This window comes from Aotus nancymaae, unplaced genomic scaffold (assembly GCF_030222135.1).
Source record: "Aotus nancymaae isolate 86718 unplaced genomic scaffold, 86718_ANA_hifiasm-v0.15.2.pri h1tg000008l, whole genome shotgun sequence".
Lineage (NCBI taxonomy): Eukaryota > Metazoa > Chordata > Mammalia > Primates > Aotidae > Aotus > Aotus nancymaae.
The window spans coordinates 19,333,979-19,350,387 of NW_026988419.1; the positions used below are offsets into that span (position 1 = coordinate 19,333,979).

Sequence of the window (16,409 nt, forward strand, 5' to 3'; positions counted from 1 at the left end):
GAATTAAAAAAGAAAAGTTATAGAATTCATATAAAACCAAAAAAGAGCCAGAATAGCCAAAACAATCCTCAGCAAAGGAAACAAAGCTGAATACTTCACACTACCCAACTTCAAGATATATTACACAGCTATAGTAACCCAAACAGCTATTGGTATAAAAGCAGACATATAGACCAATGGATCAGCAAATCACGAAATAAATCCACATATTTATTGCCAAGTTATTTTTGATAAAGGCACTAAGAATATATGCTGGGAAAGGGCATCCTCTTCAATAATTGATTCTGGGAAAATTAAATGTACATATATAAAATGATGAAACTGGACTGCTCTCTATATACAGAAAAATCAACTCAAGTAGGTGGATCATGGGGTCAGGAGTTCAGGACCAGCTTGGCCAACATGGTGAAACCCCATCTGTACTAAAAATATGAAAAAATTAGTCTGGCATGGTGGCACATGCCTGTAATTCCAGCTACTCAGGAGGCTGAGGCAGGACAATCACTTGAACCTGGGAGACAGAGGTTGCTGTGACTGAGACCGTGCCACTGCACACCAACCTGACCAATAGAGGGAGACTCCGTCTCAAAAACAAAAAAAAAAGAAAACCAACTCAGGATCCATGAAAGACTTAAACATAAGAACTGAAACTGTAAAAATGCTAGAAAAGAACATAGAAAAGACACTTTAGACATCAATCTTGACAAACATTTCAGGACTGAGACCCCAAAAGCACAGAGAACTATAACAAAAATAGACAAATGGGACTATTAAACTAGAGAGCTTCTACATAGCAAGGGAACAATCTGTTGAGTGAAGAGACAATCTGTTGAATGGGAGAAAATATTTGCCAACGATTCATGCAATAAGAGACTAATATCCAAAATACACAAGAAACTCAACTCAACAATTTAAAAATCCTATTAAAAAGTGGGCTGAGGACATGCATAGACATTTATCAAAAAGAAATGATCAACTGGTATATGACAAAATGCTCAGTATTGCTAACCATCAGGGAAATGAAAATTAAAACCACGATGAGGTATTACTTTACTCCCATTAGAATGGCTCTTACTAAAAAGACAAAAAATATTAATAGATGCTGATGAGGATGTGAGGAGAAGGGAACTCATACATTGTTGATGGGAATGTAAATTTGTATAACCACTATAGAAGACAGAATGTAGATTTCTCAAAAAAATCAAAAAAAAAAATACTACCATACGATTCAGCAATCCCACTACTGGGTATTTATCTGAAGAAAAAGAAATATGTGTATCAAAGGGATACCTACACTTGCATGTCTTTGGAGCACTATTCACAATAGCAAAGATATAGAATGAACCTAATTGTCCATTAATATATAAGTGGATTTTTAAAAATGCAGAATATATACACAGAGGAATACTATTTGGCCATAAAAAAAGAATAAAATGCAGCAACATGGAAAGACTGGAAGTCATTACGTTAAGTGAGATAAGCCAGACACAGAAAGACAGATACCATATATTTTCATTCATATGTGGGAGCTAAAAAAGTTGATCTCATGGCGACAAAATAGAATTATAGATGCCAGAGGCTAGGAAGGGTGGATGTGTGGGATTGGGGGGTAAACAGAAGTTGATTAGTGGGCACAGGCATACAATTAAATAGAAGAAATAAGCTCCAATATTCAAAAGCACAGCAGGGTGATTATAGTTAGCAACAAATGTATTGTATATTTCAGAGTCGTTAGAAGAGAGAGAGAGGACTTGAAATGTTACTAACGCATGGAAATGATAAATACTCAAGGTTGCGGATACTCAAAATAACCTGACTTGGTCTTACCTATTCTACGTATTTAACAACTACTAAAATACAAATATGTGAAGTATTTTGTTTCAATAAAAACACTTTATGCTAAGATTAATTGGGCTTCTAAATTTCCACACACACTGATTTTTCAAGTACACGAGTCAAACCCATTTCCAAAATGTAATTTTCTATTGATACTGATACTTTCATCAAAATCAACTAATATGAATGTATTCAATTGTAATGATTAGACAGAAAAATCAATATTTTAAGATATTGAGACTCAAAAAATAATTCTGCCTCAAATAGATGAGCAGATGAAAAGTATTGCAATTTCTGAAAGTCCACACCCAATTATGGTCTGATCAAGCTGCATTGGCAGGAAAATTCCACTCTTAGAGGATTGATTCCTTTTAAAGAGATTTAATCTCTTTGGATTCATTTAACTACAGAGCACCACTCTTTAAAATGTGAATATATCAAATATAATAATAAATCTGCAAACTGTCAGCTTATATTTTATTTCATAATGCCATTTCTATAATGGGATACAGAAAGAAATCACTGATAAGTTCTTAAAACAGAAAAGATAAAAGAAATGAAATTGAAAGAGTAATTTCTACTTTCAAATACTTTCAGTGCTTGTACAGATAGAGTTCAGCAATCATTCAATGTCAACATTTCAGTGGATATAATCAATAGGAAAAGGTTTAGAAAGTAACAGGCCATGAATGATTCTGGCATTGCTAAATATGCAAGGAGGAAAGGTAAGTAAGGTTTATATTTTTGATGGTGTAATTATAAGATGTGGTGAATTTTATATCAAAATAAGTATGTAAATAAAGCACCTTTTCCGAAGAACTTTATTAATCTCTAAATATATCTTTTTAGTCTTAATTCATAGCTAATTCAGTAAATTTAAAATAATTAGAAAACAGTCTTTTATGGCAGTTATAATTCAAATTAAGAGACAAGGAAGATGAGACTCATAAAAGTGATCCACCATTAGCCTATTATGGGTTAATATTAGCATTAATAATTTCATAATTCTATCAAAACTTTTTAGTGATTCTAATGCAGTCAGAGGATAGCAGAACAAGTTATCACTGTAATTTTTTATTTTAATTAATTACTTTATTTATTTATGAGACAGCATCTCACCCTGTTGCCCAGGCCAGAGTGCAGTGGTGCAATTGGCTTACTGTAACCTCTGCCTCCTGGGTTTGAGCAATTCTTGTGCCTCAGTCACTCAAGTAGATGGGATTACAGGCGTGTGCCACTGCATCCAGCTAATGTTTATATTTTTAGTAGAGATGGGGTTTTGCCCAGTTGGCCAGGCTGGTCTCCAGCTTTTGGCTTCAAGTGATACGCCTGCCTTGGCCTCACAAAGTGCTGGGATTACAGGTGTGAGCCACCACACCTAGTCTGTTATTTTTTAAAAACACTATTTAGTCCTTTATAGTATTATTTGAGGTTTTACAGGAATTTTTGGAGAAATAAATTAGATAAGTATTCATATAAACTTTTTGGGACCCCTGAAGATTCTGTGTGTGTGGGTATATGTGTGTGTATGGGGGGGGGAGAACACTTAAGATCTACCCTCTTAGCAAATTTCAGGCATACAATACAGTACTGTTAATATAGTCACACTGTTGTACATTAGATCTCCAGAGCTATTCATCTTGCATAACTGAAACTTTGTATCCCCAGACCAACATCTCCCTTACTCCCTTCACCACGCCCCAGCAACCACCATTCTGCCCTATGCTTCTTGAGTTTAACTATTTTAGGTTCCATATAGAAATAACGTAGTATTTATCTTTCTGTGTCTGGCTTACTTAGCATAATGTCAAGTGATGTACAAAAGTTAACTCAAAATGGAGTAAGATCTCCACATTTTTCCGGAACTCATAAAACGACTAGAGGAAAACACAGGGAAAAAGCTAATTAACATCGGTTTGGACAATGACATTTTGGCTATGACCCTGAATGCACAGGCATCAAAAGCAAAAATAGGCAAATGGGATTCCATCAAACTAAAAAGCGTCTGCTTTTTAGCAGTTTTATTTATTTTTCATTATTTTTTGAGACGGCGTCTCGCACTGTCACCTGGGCTGGAGTGCAGTGACAGGATCTTGGCTCACTGCAATCTCTGCCTCATGGGTTCAGGCGATTCTCCTGCCTCAGCCTCCCCAGTAGCTGAGATTACAGACTCCCACTACCATGCCCAGGTAATTTTTTGTATTTTTAGTAGAGATGGGTTTTCACCATGTTGGCCAGGTTGGTCTTGAACTCCTGACCTCATGATTCGCCCACCTCGGCTTCCCAAAGTGCTAGGATTACAGGTGTGAGCCACTGTGCCCAGCCAGCAATTTTAGTATTTAGTAGTTTTTAGTAGTTTTTCATCTGCACAGCAAATGAAAAAACAGAATGAAAGAGAAACTTATGGATTGGGAAAAAATGTTTGCAAGCCGTATGTCTGATAAAGGCTTGATATCCAAATATATAAGAAACTGTTACAACTCAATAGTTAAAAAAGGCCGGACATGGTGACTCACACCTGTAATCTCAGCACTTTGAGAGGCTGAGGAGGGTGGATCATGAAGTCAGGAGATCAAGACCATCCTGGCTAACACGGTGAAACCCTGTCTCTACTAAAAATACAAAAAATTAGCTGGGCATGGTAGCAGGAGCCTGTAGTCCCAGCTACTTGGGAGGTTGAGGCAGAAGAATCGCCTGAACCCAGGAGGTGTAGGTTGCAGTCAGCTATTTCGCCACTGCACTCCAGCCTGGGTGACAGAGCGAGACTCTGTCTCAAAATAAAATGGAAAGTTAAAATAAAAAACCCTCAAATAATCTGATTAAACAATGAACAACAGAACTGAGTAGACATTTTTTCAAGGAAGGCATACAAATAGCCAACAGGTATATGAAAAGGTGCTGTCATCACTAATCATCAGGGAAATGCAATTGAAAAACACAATGAGATATCATATCCCACCGGTTAAATTGTCTATTATCAAAAAATAAAAGATACATGTTGGCAGAATATGAGGAAAGAGAACCTTTGTACACAGTGGGAGAGTACATTGGTACAGCCATTATGGAAAACAGAATGGAGGTGCCTCAAAAAATTAAAAATAAATCTATAATAGAGCCAGTAATCTCACTTTCTGGGATATATCCAAAGAAAGGAAATCAGTATGTTAAAGAGACATTTGCACTCCCATGTTGACTGCAGTACTACTATTCATCATAGCCAAGACATGAAATCAACCTAAGCATCCATCAGTGGATAAATGCAGAAAATACGGTTATACACAAATGTGCATGCACACACACATAGAACATTATTCAACCTTAAAAATCAGTTTATTGGATAAAAGATAATTTGGTAATGACATTTGACTAGATTGGAAAAACTAAAAGACTTTCATATCCAATATTATGTAAGTTGAAAATGATTGATTTTCAACTTACATAATATTGAGCTGGACTTTTAACTTTCTGCATCTATAGATGTCAACAGAGCACTATGCAAAGACCTCCGAATGAATATACACTTTTTCTTTTCAGTAGACAAAAGGAGCAGAATGCTCCTGAGAGTCTCCTACCTGAGGCTTTTTGATAGGTGCTGTGGAGGTAGAGAAACATGAGACAGATGCACCACCAGCAGGGTGTATATTATACCATTAATGCTCAGCCTAGTAGTTAGAATCAATAACCAAAAACAGAAATATCATATAACTTAGTGCTAGTTGCTATGTATAGATCTCAGTGTTCTGGAAAGTCAAAGCAGAAAGAAGTCAAACTAAAGGAGGACTTAAAGGGATGAGATAAGCTGGATTTTGGAGAACTGATACAATTTATGAAGACAAAGAGGAAAAGGAAGAGCAATATGACATGACAAAATAATCAGGCCTTATTAGTGACCTAGAAGAGAATCTTTCTGTTTTTCCTCATGAAGCAGTCTCTTTCAGAGGATATTCACTGCAAGGTATTCCCTTACCCGCCAAAAGAGGGGTGCCATATAAGGATATGAGCTATCCATGAAATCTCTATTTAAGAATGTACAGTGCTTATTTCTAAATGTTATCTGGAAGTCTCCTAACTGAAAAGCTCGCAAATCAATAGGATAAGTTTTGATTATTAATTAGTGTTTTCATGACAACATCTGAATGAATGCTTCCATTACGTTTTATTTAATAAATTACTGATTTCATTGCTCCTTTTATTCATTGGCAATTTAAAGAAGTTTATAATGTTAATTTCTTGTGTTTTTCTAAAGGTTAAATTCAAAGTGCTATTGTACAAATAAGCAGAGCTGGACCTATCACAGATGAGAAAGGAACTGGCTAAACATCCTCATCCTTAGTGCTGCAGTGTTATATGTGTACTTAAAGCAATTTGCTCATTAAACAGAAACTATTAGAGCAGCAAAAATTCTGCCAATATCAGCAGAAAGCATTAGTTTGGAATACAATCCTTCTTCTCAATTTTGGCTAATGTGGCAAGCTTTTTATTTTTTATTTTTTGTAAAGCTAATTCTACACTTTTAAAAAGTGGTTTAGAGTATTATCTCCAGAGTGTGTCTTACTCCTCAACTTAATGTATCTTTCTGTTTCCACATTTGTAAATCAGGGGTAAAAATAGCATCAAACTTATAGGCTTTGTGGCAATTAAAGGAGTTAAGATATGTAATGTATTTAGAAATACCTAAAGTATTTAAAGGAGTGCAAATATGTGAAGTGTTATACAGTGCTAATACGGGGCATATATTTAACACCCTATAAGTATTTGCTATTATTTTTGTGGTTGTTGTTGCTGCAGTCATTACTAAACAATAAATTAACAAGAAGAGACCAAAGTCTTTACCCTTTTAAGAAGACTGGTTCACACATGTTATTATGATAATAATTCAGGCAAGATAAACAACTTACCCAGGCAGTAAACCTGTGTACAATCAATTTACTGACAGAAGACTGGTGGGCCCTGCAATTATTAATAATTATTAATAATTGCCACAGTTACATACTTTTATGCATTTGCTAGGCTGCATCTTTTCTTACATATATAAGTTTTTAGAGTATTGGCTGCTGTCATCTATGCATCTCACGCTGACTCAGTATCGGAGTTAGGTAGAAGCTCCTGTCAATTTTTCATCTGAACCTGCTGTGATCCTTTTTGTCTTTTCTCAGCAAATCTGTCAGTCTGAGGTAAAGGCTTCTTCCACCTATTTAGAAAATCCATTATGCTACCATACATAATATGTCAAGTTTAAGAAACCTACATGGTGTCTCACAGTTCTGGACTGGATATTATGAGACTTGAAATCTGGCTTCAGCACTTGTTGCTAATTACTTCACATGTCCTAAGTTAGCCATTTAAATTGACCTCACATCTGGCTTTTGTATATTGAGGAGATATATTACAAGGTTTCTGTGGTCTTTTCTGCTCGAAAGTTTTCATTCTAAGATTGTAGAAAAAAATTAATTAAAACACTAAAAAACAGCGTCTCTTGAAATTCTTAGTCAAAATCAAGAAGAATATATCTGTAAAGCTATGTCCTGTTAGAATAGGTAGCCAGGGTCACTAGGAAATCATGCAATTCTCAGATAAAACTTCCTCTATATTTAGAAGAAATACAATTGACTAAACACAAACCATTTTATACAACAAATTAATATTAATCTTAGGAAATACTGAAATGACAGATTTGAATCAGGGACAAAATCCACTGGTGTTTATCAGTGTTATTGAATATTTCTCCTCATTAGATTTATCATGACCGTAGTAAAGTATCATTTTCTTTTTTCTTTTTTTCTGATAAACTTTCTTCATCAATTTTATTATAATGGATTCAATCTATATCATTTATAATTTATGATTAATGTATGCTATTTTTGGATTTCTAAATGTTTTAAAATGTGCTTTACTCGTATTTTAATAGTGTTAAAGTATAATTGATCTGTGATAAAATATACACATATAAAGTGTACAGTTCAATGTTTTAACATGGTATATACTTCTGAAGCCTTTATCACAATTGAGATAGTAAACATATCCATCACCTCTGAAAGTTTCTTTGTTCTCCTTTATAATGAGAGATTAGAACATACTGCAGTCCCCTCTACAGGAAGCCACTGATGTGCTTTCTGTTACATAGATTACTTCACATTTTTTTTAGTTCTATATAAATGGCATCACACCATATGGACTGTTTTTTGACTAGCTTTTAAAACTCAGTACAATTATTTCTAGATTCATCCATGCTGTGTTTATCAGTAATTATATTTTATTGTATGGACATGGCACAATTTGGATGATGGTCATTTATTTCTAGTTTTTGACTATTGAATATAAAGATTCTACAAATATTTGTGTACAAGTCTTTGTATGGACATACGATTTTCTTTCTCTTAGGAGTATAATGGCTATTTGGTGAGTATGTATTTAAGTTTCTAAAAAACTGTCAAGCCATTTTCCAAATAGGTAGGAGTCATGCCATTTTACATTCCCACCAGGAGTGTGTGAGAGTTCCCATTCCTCCCTGTTATCAATTTTATCAGGAATCACTTGCCCCCCTTTTCCCTGCCTAGCACTGCTGGGCCTAGCAGTCTCTGCCAAGCTGTGGATGTGGACATTTGGTCTGCAGGATGGGGTTTGTTCAAGTTGTTAAGAATAAGGCCTACTTTAAGAGATACCAAGTGAAATTAGAAGACAACGGGAGGGTAAAACTGATTACTATGCTCAGAAATGCTTGGTGATACAGGATGAAACTAAATAGAAAACACCCAAATACAGGATGAGAGTGTAACAAACAGAGATATCATTTGTCAGATTGCTTATCCTGGTGTAGAAGGCAATATGATAGTCTTCATAGCATATGCACACAAACTGCCAAAATATGTTGTGAAGGTTGACCTGACAAATTACGCTGCAGCGTACTGTACCTGCCTGCTGCTGGACCACAAGCTTCTCAGTAGGTTTGGTATGGACAAGACCTATGAAGGCCAAGTGGAGTGACTGAAGATGAAGGCCTTGCCAGAACCACCACTGGCAATAAAGTTTTTGGTGCTCTGAAGGGAGCTGTGAAGGGAGGTTTGTCTATCCCTCACAGTACCAAATAAGTCCCTGGCTATAATTCTGAAAGCAAGGAATTTAATGCAGAAGTACACTGGAAGCACACAATGGGCCAGAATGTTGTAGATTACATGTGCTACTAAATGGAGGAAGATGAAGATGCTTACAAGAAACAGTTCTCTCAATACATAAAGAACAGCAACTCCAGACACGGAGGAGATGTATAAGAAAGCTCATGCTGCTATATGAGAGAATCCAGTCTACAAAAAGGCACCCAAGAAAGAAGTTAAAAAGAGGTAGAACCATCTCAAAATGTCACTTGCTCAGAAGAAAGATCAGGTAGCTTAAAAGAAGGCAAGCTTCCTCAGACATCAGGAATGGGCTGCTGAGAGCTAAACCAAACAATTTTCTATGAGGATTTTTCAGAAAGACGATAAACAAAAAAAAACAAGAGTTGCCCATATGTTTGTATGTCTATTTCTGGAATCTCCACTTTGTTTCTTTGACCAAGTTATTTCTTTATGTCAATCTAGTACAGTCTTGATCATTGTAGCATCATAATAAACCTTGAAAGCAGATAGTTTTACTACTCCAACTTTGTTCTTTTTCAAAGTTGTTTTAGTGATTCTATACTTGTTTTATTTTCATATGAGTTTTAAAATCAGCTTGAAAATGTCTTCAATTAAGTCCACTAGGATTTGAATTGGCATTGTATTTAATCTACAGATGAGTTTGGGGAGAACTGACATCTTAATCACTTTGTGCTTTCTGTTGATGAACAAGTATACCTCTATTTATTAATGTCTTCTTCATTTTTTTTAGTTTGCATGGTGAATTACATTGCCTTATTTCAAATATTAAACCAATATTGCATTATTGACATGATCTCTATTCGATCATGATTTCTGTCCTGGTATTTATGCTTTCCTTTCTGCTACTTTGAGTTAATTTTCACGTCTTCTGATTTCTTAAAGTGATAGTTGGTGTCATTAATTCAAGACTTGTCTTTACTAATGTTAGCATATTGTGTTAGAAATTCCTAAGAACTGCTTTAGCATCATTTCTTAGTTTTTGATATGTTTGTATTTTCATTGTCATTCAGTTCAAAATACTTTTTTATTCCTCTTTCTATTTCTTCTGTGATCCATGGGTTTTTGGATTTTCAAATGTTTGAGGACTGATTAAATTTTAATTCCATCCTGTTTTAGTTAGAGAAATACATTATGTGAGTTGAATCTTTCAGAATTCACTAAGACTTATTTTATGGTTTAGTATATGATATCTCTTGATCAATGTTTCATGTATACTTGAATATGTTTTATGCTTTTGATGGATGGAATGTACTATATATGTCAATCAGTTTCCTCATATGCATGTCCTGATCAGTATTCTGGTGAATACTTGAGGGGTATCTTATGCAAATCTTTGGGTTCTTTGTGTATCTATCTCCTCTCCAGATCTCTATTCTGTGAATTCCAAAAGCCTTGCTATCCCTGCACTCATTTTCATTTCCTTACCTTATAGAATTCACTAATTTCCATCTGGACTCTCCTTTCTCAAGTGGTGGCTTAGAAATTCTCTCAAAGCAGGAAGGTGATGCAAATGTAGGGTCTCTTTGTTTGTTTGTTTTCTATTTATTTACTATACTTTAAGTTCCGAGATACATGTGCAGAACATACAGGTTTGTTGCATAGGTATATATGTGCCATGGTGGTTTGCTGCACCCATCAACCCATCATCTGCATTAAGTATTTCACCTAATGCTATCCCTTCCCTAGTCCCCCAACCCCTGATAGGCCCTAGTGCATAATGTTCCCCTCCCTGTGTCCATGTTCAACTCTCACTATGAATGAGAAAACACAGTGTTTTGTTTTCTGTTCTTGTGTTAATTTGCTGAGAATGATGGTTTCCAGCTTCATCCATGTCCCCGCAAAGGACATGAACTCTATTCAGTTTCTTTTTTATGGCTGCATACTATTCCACGGTGTATATATGCCACATTTTCTTTATCCAGTCTATCATTGATGGCCATTTGGGTTGGTTCCAAGTCTTTGCTATTGTGAACAGTGCTGCAGTAAACATATGTGTGCATGTGTCTTTATAGTAGATTCATTTATAATCTTTGGGTATATACCCAGTAATGGAATTGCTGGGAATCAAATGGTATTTCTGGTTATAGATTCTTGAGGAATTGCTACACTGTCTTCCACAATGGTTGAACTAATTTACATTCCCACCAAGAGTGTAAAAGTGTTCCTATTTCTTCACATCCTCTCCAGCATCTGTTGTTTCCTGATTTTTATGATCGCCATTTTAACTGGTGTGAGATAGTATCTCATTATGGTTTTGATTTCTTTTTCTCTAATGACCAGTGATGATGAGCTTTTTCTCATATGTTTTTTGGTCACAAAGATGTTTTCTTTTGAGAAGCATCTATTCATATATTTCTCCCACTTTTTGATGTTTTCTTTTTCTTGTAAATTTGTTTAAGTTCCTTGTAGATTCTGGATATTAGCCCTTTGTCAGATGGATAGATTGCAAAAATTTTCTCCCATTCTGTAGGTTGCCTGTTCACTCTGATGATAGTTTCTTTTGCCATGCAGAAGCTCTTTAGTTTAATTAGATCCCATTTGTCAATTTTGGCTTTTGTTGCAATTGCTTTTGGCGTTTTAGTCATGAAGTCTTTACCCATGCCTATGTCCTGAATTGTATTGCCTAGGTTTCCTTCGAGCGTTTTTATAATTTTCGGTCTTATATTTAAGTCTTCTATCCATTTTGAGTTAATTTTTGTATAAGGTATAAGGAAAGGGTCCAGTTTCAGTTTTCTGCATATGGCTAGCCAGTTTTCCCAATACCATTTATTAAATAGGAAATCCTTTCCCCATTGCTTGTTTTTGTCAGGTTTGTCAAAGATGAGATTGTTGTAGATGTGTGGCATCATCTCTGAGGCCTCTGTTCTGTTTTATTCATCTATATATCTGTTTTGGTACTGGAACCATGCTGTTTTGGTTACTGTAGCCTTGTAATATAGTTTGAAGTCAGGTAGCGTTATACCTCCAGCTTTGCCCTTTTTGCTTAGGATTGTCTTGGCTATATGGGCTCTTTTTTGGTTTCATATGAAATTTAAAGTAGTTTTTTTTTCTAATTCTGTGAAGAAAGTCAATGGTAGCTTGTTGGGGATAGCACTGAATCTATAAATTACTTTGGGCAGTATGGTCATTTTCACGATATTGATTCTTCTTATCCATGAGCATGGAATGCTTTTCCATTTGTTTCTGTCTTCTATTATTTTCTTGAGCAGTGGTTTATAGTTCTCCTTGAAGAGGTCCTTCACATACCTTCTAAGTTGTATTCCTAGGTATTTTATTCTCGTTGTAGCAATTGTGAATGGGAGTTCACTCAAGATTTGGCTCTCTGTTTCCACATTATTAGTGTATAGGAATGCTTGTGATTTTTGCACCCTGATTTTGTGTCCTGAGACTTTGCTGAACTTGCTTATCAGCTTAAGGAGGTTTGGGGCTGAGACTATGGGGTTTTCTAAATATACAATCATTTCATCTGCAAACAGAGACAATTTGATTTCCTCTCTTCCTATTTGAATATACTTTATTTCTTTTTCTTGCCTGATTGCCCTGGCCAGAATTTCCAATACTATGTTGAATAGGAGTGGTGAGAGAAGACATCCTTGTCTTGTGCCAATTTTCAAAGGGAATGCTTCTAGCTTTTACCTATTCAGTATGATATTGGCTGTGGGTTTGTCATAAATAGCTCTTATTATTTTGAGATACATTTCATCAGTACCTACTTTACTGAGGGCTTTTAGCATGAAGGGGTGTTGAATTTTGTTGAAGGCCTTTTCTGCATCTATTGAGATCATCATGTGGTTTTTGTCATTGGTTCTGTTTATGTAATGGATTATGTTTATTGATTTGTGTATGTTGAACCAGCCTTGCATTCCAGGGATGAAGCCAACTTGATCATGGTGGACAAACTTTTTAATGTGCTGCTGGATTTGGTTTACCAGTATTTTATTGAGTATTTTTGCATCGATGTTTATCAGGGATATTGGCCTGAAACTTTCCTTTTTTTGTTGTGTCTCTGCCAGGTTGTGGTATCAGGATGATGCTGGCCTCATAAAATGAGTTAGGGAGGAGTCCCTCTTTTTCTGTTGTTTGGAATAGTTTCAGAAGGAATGGTACTAGCTCCTCTTTGTACCTCTGGCAGAATTTGGCTGTGAATCCATCTGGTCCTGGGTTTTTTTTTTTTTTTTTTTTTTTTTCGGTTGGTAGGCTATTAATTACTGCCTCAATTCAGAACTTGTTATTGGTCTTTTCAGGGATTCAACTTCTTCCTGGTTTAGTCTTGTGAGGGTGTATGTGTCCAGGAATTGATCCATTTCTTCTAGATTTTCTAGTTTATTTGCATAGAGGTGTTTATAATATTCTCTGATGATAGTTTGTATCTCTGTGGGATCAGTGTTGATATTCCCTTTTTATTGTGTTTATTCAATTGTTCTCTATTTTCTTCTTTATTAGTCTGGCTAGCAGTCTATTTTGTTGATCTTTTCAAAAAAATCAGTTCCTGGGCTCATTAATTTTTTGAAGGTTTTTTTGTGTCTCTATTTCCTTCAATTCTGCTCTGATCTTAGTTATTTCTGTTCTTCTGCTAGCTTTTGAATTTGTTGGTTCTTGCTTCTCTAGTTCTTTGAATTGTGATGTTAGAATGTTGATTTTAGATCTTTCCTGCTTTCTCCTGTGGGCATTTAGTGCTATCAATTTTCCTCTAAACACTGTTTTAGCTGTGTCCCAGAGATTCTGGTACATTGTGTCTTTGTTCTCACAAGTTCAAAGAATATCTTTATTCCCTGCTTTAATTTTGTTATCTACCCTGTAGTCATTCAGGAGCAGGTTGTTCAGTTTCCATGTAGTTGTGCTATTTTGAGTGAGTTTCTTAATCCTGAGTTCTCATTTGATTGCCCTGTGGTCTCAGAGACTGTTATGATTTCAGTTCTTTTGCATTTGTGAGGAGTGTTTTACTTCCAATTATGTGGTCAATTTAAGAGTAAGTGAGATGTGGTGCTGAGAAGAATGTATATTCTGTTGATTTGGGATGGAGAGTTCTGTAGATGTCTATTAGGTCTACTTGGTCCAGAGATGAGTTCAAGTCCTGAATATCTTTGTTAATTTTCTGTCTTGCTGATCTGTCTAATATTGACAGTGGGGTGTTAAAGTCTCCCACGATTATTGTATGAGAGTCTGAGTCTCTTTGTAGGTCATTAAGAACTTGCTTTATGAATCTGGGTGCTCCTTTCTATTCTCTTGGTAAGTATTCCTTCATCCTTTTATTTTGAGCCTATGTGTGCCTTTGCATGTGAGATGGATCTCCTGAATACAGCACACTGATGAGTCTGGACTCTTTATCCAGTTTGCCAGTCTGTGTCTTTTAATTGGGGCATTTAGACCATTTACATTTAAGGTTCATATTGTTATGTATGAATTTGATCCTGTCATTATGATGATAGATAGTTATTTTGCCCGTTAGTTAATGCACTTTCTTGATAGTGTCGATGGTCTTTAAAATTTGGTATGTTTTTCCAGTAGCTGGTACTGGTTTTTCCTTTCCATATTTAGTGCTTCCTTCAGAAATTCTTGTAAGACAGTCCTGGTGGTGACAAAATCCCTCAGCATTTCCTTGTCTGTAAAGGATTTTATTTCTTCACTTATGAAGCTTAGTTTGGCTGGATATAACATTCTGGATTGAAAATTCTTTCTTTAAGAATGTTGAATATTGGTCCCCACTCTCTTCTGGCTTGTGGGTTGTACATTCTTTAAGAATGTTGAATGTTGGGTCCCACTGTAGATCCCAATCTGCGGAGAGATTGGGATCCTTATACTTCACTGCCTAGTGTTTAGTGTTTTTTAAAAAATACTTGTTTCATACATTCTGTTGGTTTTTGTTGTTGCTTGTTATTGTTTTAGGCAGGAAGGTACATCTAATTACTGTTCCTCTAACTTAGATAGAAGCAGAAGTCAAGTACCATGTTCAAAATAAGAAATCTACAGTGGTGTTTAAAAGATGACATAGGAAAAGTAGTGTTTGAATGACTTTCTTGCAGAAATGTCTGTAATCACAGTTCCACATTTAAGTTAAAATGTAGTAGTAGTTTTTCATTATTCTGAGAATCTTGTTTGCTGAAGTTTCAAATGCAGGTATGAAAAAACTTCTTTTAGATTGAAAGATAAACATTAAGAAAGTAAATTATTCCATTTGAAAAGTGGGATTCGTGTGCATTCACCATAGCATAATCCAGAATCAAATATGAGCTTTAAAGGGAATAATTGAAAGTTGAAGGCTATCAACTTTGTCCCTCATATTTCCTCTTTTTATTTACCAGAAAATAAGTTTTTTTCTATAACATGGTACTTCTTAGGAAAATACCAAGACCCATAAGGCATTCAGTTGGAGTCTTCATAGAAGGAGTATATCAGTCCTACAGTAGCTCAAATATACTATTGATGATACAGTTCCTCCATCGGGACAAAATAAAGTTAGTAATCTTTCATACCTTATAGCATATTAAAAAGAAAAATTGGTAAATATAAATTATAACTGTAAAGGCTATATAGATAGAAGTGACACAGATATGATACTCTGAAAGGAAAGCAATAAGTACTTATAATTTCAATGAAATGTTGTCAATTTGTAGCACTGTGTATTAAGATCACAAATTTCCTCATAAGAAATTATTCTCACTGATTTTCTTCTGAATAAAATAGATACTTGAGATAGATTGAGAATCACATATATAGTTAAAACCCTTCAAAGTTCAACCTCTAGGTCTGTTAAGCTCAATGACATTCATATAAAACAGACTCCTGCTATTCTTCCTTTTTCCTTTTTTTTTTGGTTTCCTACAGTTTCTCTCTCTCTCTTTTTTTTTTTCTTTTTTCTAAGATGTAGTTTTGCTCTTGCCACCCAGGCTGGAGTGCAGTGGTGCAATCTCAGCTCACTGAAACCTCTGCCTCCCGGATTCAAGTGATTCTCCTGCCTCAGCCTCCTGAGTAGCTGGGATTACAGGCCCACGCCCACCTAATTTTTTTTTTAGTAGAAACAGGGTTTTGCCACGTTGGTGAGGCTGGTCTTGAACTTCTGACCTCAGGTGATCCACCCACCTTGGCCTCCCAAAATGCTGGAGTTAGAGGTATGAGCCACCACACGTGGCCGGTTTCTTTTAATAAGGTTCAATACATTGTTTGAAGTCATCATTTTCTTTCAACTTATTAGGAGATTAGAAATAACTTTCCAACAAACTTCTAAATTTGTGAACTTTTACATAACCTAATTATTAAAATGGATATAGATATGAAAAAAAATTTGGTATCACATAAGACACTTATTTACATTCAGAAATTATAAAAAATATAGTTATTTTTGCTTGAATAAAAATAAGGCTAAAAAATTCTTTTTTTTAAATCCCCATGACTACTTTGGAAAACTTCCTGATTTCCCATGTCCCACAGTCTTCATTGCTG

At 35.4% G+C, this 16,409-nt stretch overlaps 1 protein-coding gene and 1 pseudogene across 3 annotated transcripts in view; one reads left to right on the forward strand and one right to left on the reverse strand.

Moving 5' to 3' along the window:
• The window catches only part of SPAG16 (sperm associated antigen 16), a 1,059,797-nt gene that overhangs the window by 111,384 nt on the left and 932,004 nt on the right, over positions 1 to 16,409 (reverse strand). The gene's annotated exons all lie outside the window — the stretch shown is intronic.
• Positions 8,451 to 9,273, forward strand: LOC110567460 (large ribosomal subunit protein uL18-like; annotated as a pseudogene).